The 7372-nt window shown below is 43.7% G+C and overlaps 1 long non-coding RNA gene across 1 annotated transcript; it reads right to left on the reverse strand.

Annotated features, from left to right (window-relative positions):
• Nucleotides 1-3362: 3362 nt before the first annotated feature.
• LOC142069665 (uncharacterized) lies at nt 3363-6323 on the reverse strand. Its single transcript, XR_012665601.1, has 2 exons — nt 6285-6323; nt 3363-3707 (listed from the first exon to the last, which is right to left on the reverse strand). It is a non-coding gene; the product is annotated as an uncharacterized LOC142069665 (long non-coding RNA).
• Between the last annotated feature and the right edge of the window lie 1049 nt (nt 6324-7372).

The raw sequence follows: 7372 nt of genomic DNA on the forward strand, positions 1-7372 counted from the left end.
TAGGGTCACCAGGGCTGGAGTTAGACTTGCCTGGGCCCAGGGCTGAAGCCCAAGCCTGAGCCCTGGGCAGCAGGGCTGAGACTTGGGCTTCAGCCCTGGGATCAGGTTACAGCTCCCCCCACCCCCTGCCTGGGCCTGAAGCCCTTGGGTTTTGACTTTGGCCCCTTCTGGCCCGGGGGAGCTAGGGCTTGGGCGGGCTCAGGGTTTGGTTCTCCCTCCTGGGGTCGCGTAGTAATTTTTGTTGTCAGAAGGGGGTCGTGGTGCAATGAAGTTTGAGAACCCCTGTTACAGCAAGTTCTCCTCTTTCTCTATTAGCGTTTGCCATCCTAATGCCATGTGGGAAGTGGTTTTGTTTTGCTGTATGGGGTGGCTTGCTGCATCAGGGCCTCTAGTGGTGGAGCAGGTACGGGCTCTGGCTGGGAGTTCAGATGTGGGAGGTCAGTGGGGACACTGGGGCATGGCCACTAGGTATCTCGAGGGGATGGAAGACCACGAGTGTTGATGAAGCCCCCTCGCACTACGCCCAGGTGTCCTTGCCCCCCCCTCCGGCCTGGAGGCACTCGCAGCAGCTCTGTGTACTAGGCCCAAGTGTCCTTGGGCCCCGGCCTGGAGGCACTCGCAGCAGTTATGCTGAGGATCTGCAACAATATGTTGCAGAGTCAGACTGCCTGAAACTAAACAAGGCCAAACAGGGCAGATATGGAAGACCAATGCTGAATAAAGCAGCTTTATGTATGGTTTAACAAATGATACAGAGAACAAGGGAACTAGCTGGGAACTGGATTGGCTGGCTATATGGATACTTAGGGCAGCTTGCTGTTGGATAGGTATGCTGGGAAAAAGGATGTATAAAAGCCTGTGTAACTTCCTGCTCTGGGTGCAGGATTGGAGATTTTATTCTCCCTGTACCTTTTTGCAGCTGCAAATAAACTTTTCTGCTTCTTCACCCCGTTGTGATTATTGGGTGTAGCACACCGGGTAACGAACCAACCTCTCGGCACTCGGTGCCGGCAACAATGCAACAATGCCGGCAAAAAGTGTCATGTTTTCTCTAGTGACGTGCTAACATATTTTGTCACCAGGATAAATAATTCTAATGAATTACCACAGATTTACATTGGTGTAACTGAAATTATGCATTCAATATCCTGTTTCAGGTTAGTAAAAATAAAAGAATGCTGTGGGTTTTGTGGACATGTACAAGATACAGATTTATAAAAACAACATGAAAACAGGGAAAGGGGAAGCCTTATTGAAGCTGTTGGGCATACCAGTTGTCCTTTATTCACGATCAATGTAAAAACAATCAAGCTCTTTTGTGGAATAGATGGCTGACTTAATAGAAGTCACCATCAAGTAAAGCTGGAATAGGAGTTGAGCAGTACAGTGGAAGGGGCTTTCACTGGGGTCTGAATGCAAATGCAGGTGTATGGAGTTCGGGGCAGAGGGGGGAGGAAGAGAGGGAGTGTGACACCGCAGAAGCACAAAGGAGCCCCAGGGAAGTATTTGTAGTGTGATCTCAGAAAAAGTTGAGAGAGAGAGAGAGAGAGAGAGCGTGCGCGCTTTATGGGAGACTGCTGGATAGAAAGAGGCTTGGAATTGTGAGCCAAGAAACTATTCGTGCTGTCGTTAGGGAAATAGAACTTTGTGTACATTCTTTGTAAATAAGCAGGATTGTGTCAAAAAAATGCCTGACTCCATCATCCATTTCTCCCCCTAATGGAAACAACTCACAAGACCCAAAATATTCACTAATTGCTCAGGTCAAAAGGGATAACAATATTGTGAATTCTTTTGTTTTCCTGTTCTTAGATAAAGAATAGACCTGCTTCAGTAAAGAACCATAAACACTGAAAATACTGTTTTGTTCTCTCAGAGCTAGCTCTCAGTAGATCTAGAAAATAAGAGTGTTTGTTGTTATACAATCCTTAGAATTCAATTATTTGCACAAATCATTTTAATTTTTCTCTGATTAGGATTCAAAAATAAGCAATTAGATATTCTGTATAGTGTTTAGGACATTTGTAGGATTAAAATCAGCATGTATTCTGTATACATGGCTTTACCATATGTGCAACCTCACATCTACACTTCTAAGAGGACCACATTTCCTGAAGCAGTTTCAAACCACTTCAAGCTAGGACAGTTTTAAGCTACTTTATGTTTCAAATGTGAATGGTGTCCGCTGTGTCCATTAATTTTTTTAAATTATGACCATGATCTAAGATCCACATTTTCAGAATTTTCTTACATCATTCATATGCTTGGATGAATAAGGCTGCTTTCCTGAACTGCGGTCCATATTTGGAACTGTCTTTATAGTGTAGACTCAACCACCCTCCTTATACAGTTTGGAAGTTGTTCGATACACTCTCGGGACCAGATTTACTCTTCTTTACACAGATTTGGGCCCTAGTCGGGGAGCGACGTACTCATGTAACCGAGCAGCAGAATTTGGCCCTCCTATGGGTTCAGTCTCTCAGTTAGGCCTGTCTTTTTATCTTATCTATTGATATAGCATCCATCCCGAGAGTAGAAGAGCAGCTGTCCCATTTCAGACAAGATACATCAATACCTATATTGATTGTTCCTTTTGAGAAATAAGAAAATAGAGTAAAAGTAAAATGTACTTTTTCTCCCAAATCTATGTGCCATTCCTGATCTTGATTGAACAGGGGAGAGCGTCTTTCCTCTGGATTAAGAATCCAGCTGAGACAACTACCCCAGCCCCACACATTCTACAAGGGAATCCAAAGTCAGAGCAGTGGCATTCAGTGAAGGGTAGCTGCTCTCTTTGAACATCCTGATAGATGAAATAAAGGACTGGGGGTCATCATTAAAAGTACCTTAAATGGGAGCTCAATCCCCAGAGCTAGGATTGCCGAATCAGGAAAAAACAAGAAAGTACGTCCTCTCAGGGATTGGCATATTCAAGTTTACAAGAGAGACGATAAAGACTGGCCATGACGTAGAAAAATCAAAATTCAAGTTCGCCAGTAAGAAAAGAGCCTGAGTAATAGTCAGCTAAAGAATGGAAGGGACCAGCTGACCCAGGAAGTTACAAGAGCCTTTATTAAAATGGAGAGCTACTTTTGTCCTTCTGTCTGCTTGCTTCTGGCCAAGGTTGGCTCAGGAATAGAGGGGGAATCTCTTGGGGTCCAGCAACTCTGCTGGCTTGGGAAAGTGTGCACTGCATCACCCACTCCTCCCTATGTGAGACAATCTCTGTGCCTCTGTTTCGATAGTTCAAACCCCTTAAAAATACCTTTCTTTACAGCTCAATACAGAAATTGCCAGAACCTAGTCCTGTACTTTTTTCTTTAAAAACAAACAATGAAATGGGGATGTTTGCACGACAATGATATGAATCCATGTCTGTATTTTTATATCTTTAGACGCCCAACAAATATACAAAAATCTGCATTAAAATAACAATTAGTAAGTTTGCAAAACTGAGCAATGGAAAGTTTGGAAATGCCAGGATTCAGGGAGTCTGAGTCCTGTGCACGTGCATTTTGACACAGTCTTTAATTGCACAATTGTACTATTTTTTTTCCCACAGGCCCCTCATTCAGTGACCATTGAAGTGTTGTTTGTTGCTTGCCTTCAGATGCTGTGTACATACTTCTGCAACGTGAACACATCAAGTCAGGTTCCAGGTCGCAGTCCTTCTCTTCCAGGGGCTCAGTGGCCAGGGCCCAGTATATCTAAAATATCAGGTAAATCCCTGGGATTAGGGTTGTGGCTGACAGGGCCTATTTCTCAGGCACCATGAAGTTTTCTACTCAAAGGAGGAGGCTTGTCTGTGCAGTAGATAGAGCTTTCTCAGGGGACAGTCTGTGACAGGAGAACAAACTCCCATGTCATTCCGAGGCTATTAGAGAGACAAGGTGGGTGAGGGAGAGGGTGACCAGATAGTAAGTATGAAAAATCATGATGGGGGTGGGGTGGGATTGATAGGCGCCTAAACCCCGAATATCTGGACTGTCCCTATAAACTTAGGACATCTGGTCACCCTAGCTGAGGTAATATCTTCTGTTGGACCAACGTCTGTTGGTGAAAGAAATAACCTTTCAAGGACCTGAAGGAATCATAGAATCATAGAATCATAGAATATCAGGGTTGGAAGGGACCCCAGAAGGTCATCTAGTCCAACCCCCTGCTCGAAGCAGGACCAATTCCCAGTTAAATCATCCCAGCCAGGGCTTTGTCAAGCCTGACCTTAAAAACCTCTAAGGAAGGAGATTCTACCACCTCCCTAGGTAACGCATTCCAGTCTTTCACCACCCTCTTAGTGAAAAAGTTTTTCCTAATATCCAATCTAAACCTCCCCCACTGCAACTTGAGACCATTACTCCTCGTTCTGTCATCTGCTACCATTGAGAACAGTCTAGAGCCATCCTCTTTGGAACCCCCTTTCAGGTAGTTGAAAGCAGCTATCAAATCCCCCCTCATTCTTCTCTTCTGCAGGCTAAACAATCCCAGCTCCCTCAATGCTCCCTCAACATGACACTGCTTTCCCTTCATCCACAGAACCAGTCATCTCATCATAAAAGGCGATTAGATTAGTCAGGCGTGACCTTCCCTTGGTGAATCCATGCTGGCTGTTCCTGATCACTTTCCTCTCATGCAAGTGCTTCAGGATTGATTCTTTGAGGACCTGCTCCATGATTTTTCCAGGGACTGAGGTGAGGCTGACTGGCCTTTAGTTCCCAGGATCCTCCTTCTTCCCTTTTTTAAAGATTGGCACTACATTAGCCCTTTTCCAGTCATCCGGGACTTCACTCTGGAAGAACTCTGTGCAGTCCTTTCACCAACAGAAGTTAGTCCAATAAAAGATATTACCATGACAGATGTGAGTCATATTATTAATGTACTAGAGGAAGCTGCTCAGATACTTCATTGATGAGAACCATAGAAAAACCTAGATAGAATAAAGTGAAGGAGAAAGAGAGAGCCTCTTTCTGAGATTATCCTTTTCCTTCTCCCTAATTTGCTAACAATTTTCCTTCTCCCTATTTGCTAACAAAGATATACATTCTTAGTGCTGTTGTGGCTTTGTGCAGAAGTGTGAATTGTCTCAGTAGATTCGGATGTATTTTATCTTTTAGGCAAAGATATCGAAAACAGGGAATACAAACAACACATGTTATTCAAACTCGCACCACTAGGTGGAAGCAGATATTTTGAGTTGTCATTAATTGAGAAACCATTTCAAAAAGCGAAGTCATGTTCTTGGAATTCTGCTTTAAGCCACAAGGCACACAGCTAAGCAGAGTCATCTTCTGAGTGCTGGATCTTTAATTTTTTTTCCATACGAGAACCTGCTTAAAATCCCATTAATGAACTGTGTTCTCTTCACTCTCCTATTTGTCTGTGCTGTGATGGAAAAATATAATTGTCTGTCAATAATGGCTTTTATTTGAAGCAGAGAGTGAGAAAACATGTGTGTAAAATGCTTTGAAGAAGAAAATCTCTCTAGAAATGCAAACTGTTATTATTATTGTTGTTATTGGGTCAAATTCTACAGTAGGTATTTAGACTGATTTCAGTGGAAGTTAGGAGTCTAAAGACCTTTGAGGAGCTGGGCCTCATACCCTACTCAGACAAAACTTTGACTGACTTTAATTCAGGCTAGCCCTGCGTTGGGTTAAGCCCAATATCTTACTGTACATTGTACAGAAGCTTCTTGCTAGCAGGAGTCAATCTGCAGCTGTTTTTTCAGTAATGCTGTCAAGGTTCCTTCCCCACTCTGAACTCTAGGGTACAGATGTGGGGACCTGCATGAAAACCTCCTAAGCTTACTTTTACCAGCTTAGGTTAAAACTTCCCCAAGGTACAAATTAATTTGACCCTTTGCCCTTGGAATTTCCACTGCCACCACCAAACTTTAACTGGGTTTACTGGGAAACGTAGTTTGGATACGTCTTTCCCCCCCAAATCCTCCCAACTCTTGCACCCCACTTCCTGGGGAAGGTTTGGTAAAAATCCTCACCAATTTGCATAGGTGACCACAGACCCACACCCTTGGATCTTAGAACAATGAAAAAGCTTTCAGTTTTCTTACAAGAAGACTTTTAATAGAAGGAAAGGAATAGCTCTGTAAAATCAGGATGGTAGATACCTTACAGGGTAATTAGATTCAAAACATAGAGAATCCCTCTAGGCAAAACCTTAAGTTACAAAAAAGACACACAGACAAGAATAGTCATTCTATTCAGCACAACTCTTCTCAGCCATTTAAAGAAATCATAATCTAACACATACCTAGCTAGATTACTTACTAAAAGTTCTCAGACTCCAGTCCTGTTCTGTCCCCAGCACAAGCAGCAGACAGAGACAGAGACACAGACCCTTTGTTTTTTCTCCCTCCTCCCAGCTTTTGAAAGGATCTTGTCTCCTCATTGGTCATTTTGGTCAGGTGCCAACGAGGTTACCTTTAGCTTCTTAACCCTTTGCGGATGAGAGGATGTTTCCTCTGGCCAGGAGGGATTTTAAAGGGGTTTACCCTTCCCTTTATATTTATGACAAATGCATTTTCTGTATTTACCAGCTTTGTTTTCTTGCACCCTCAGTCATTTTGGGCCTTGTACATAATGTGTATAAATGGAATATTTATCATCCTCTCTGACTGTAATGTGTTTTAAGTGATGGTATATTGTCAAGCTGCATTCAGTATGGGTTGATCTGTTGATCCTCATTAGTGAGAGAAGTGTATGAATTACGAGCCCAAGCAGGATCCCGCTGCTCATTGCTGCAGCTCAACTTGCACTGCTGCAGAACACTATTTGTGTGTGTGCACAAGGCTTGTGTTGTGAAAACCTTGCCCCCTGTAAATACACTCAAAGTCAACCTCTGATCCAGCTCTTGTCAAATTCAGCCAGTTAACATCACAGTGACCACGGGTGTAAAGCTGTGGCCTCCTTCTTTTGAGGGTCTACTGTTGCCCAAGCTCTAAGTCAAGCTGAGGCAGTGTTGGGGTGATGATGTGCTAATTTATGAGCTCCTTGATGCCTGCACAGTGTTTGTCATGGCTTTGCCACACATACTCTTGTTCTGGTCTTGATCTTAATTTATTCTGTGGCATTACATAGTTCATGGTGTTACTTGTCACATGCATGAACACTCTTCCCATCACTGGTCCATCCGTAGTGGACTTATATGTGGATGCCTTGCCCGGATGGTAACAGCTGCAATGAGCAAGCATTCTTACAATTACCTGTGCTCCTACCTGATGCTGCATTTTTGAAAGGCCCGACTTTATGGAGCCAGGTGTAGACAGTGAGGGGTGCAGAACACCAGCACAGAGACAGGCAAACTCTCTGTGCTGACCATGCCCTTAGCTTCTTGCAGAGTGGCCTGCTGTTTATGT

This window comes from Caretta caretta, chromosome 20, assembly GCF_965140235.1.
Source record: "Caretta caretta isolate rCarCar2 chromosome 20, rCarCar1.hap1, whole genome shotgun sequence".
In the NCBI taxonomy this organism is placed as follows: Eukaryota; Metazoa; Chordata; order Testudines; family Cheloniidae; genus Caretta; species Caretta caretta.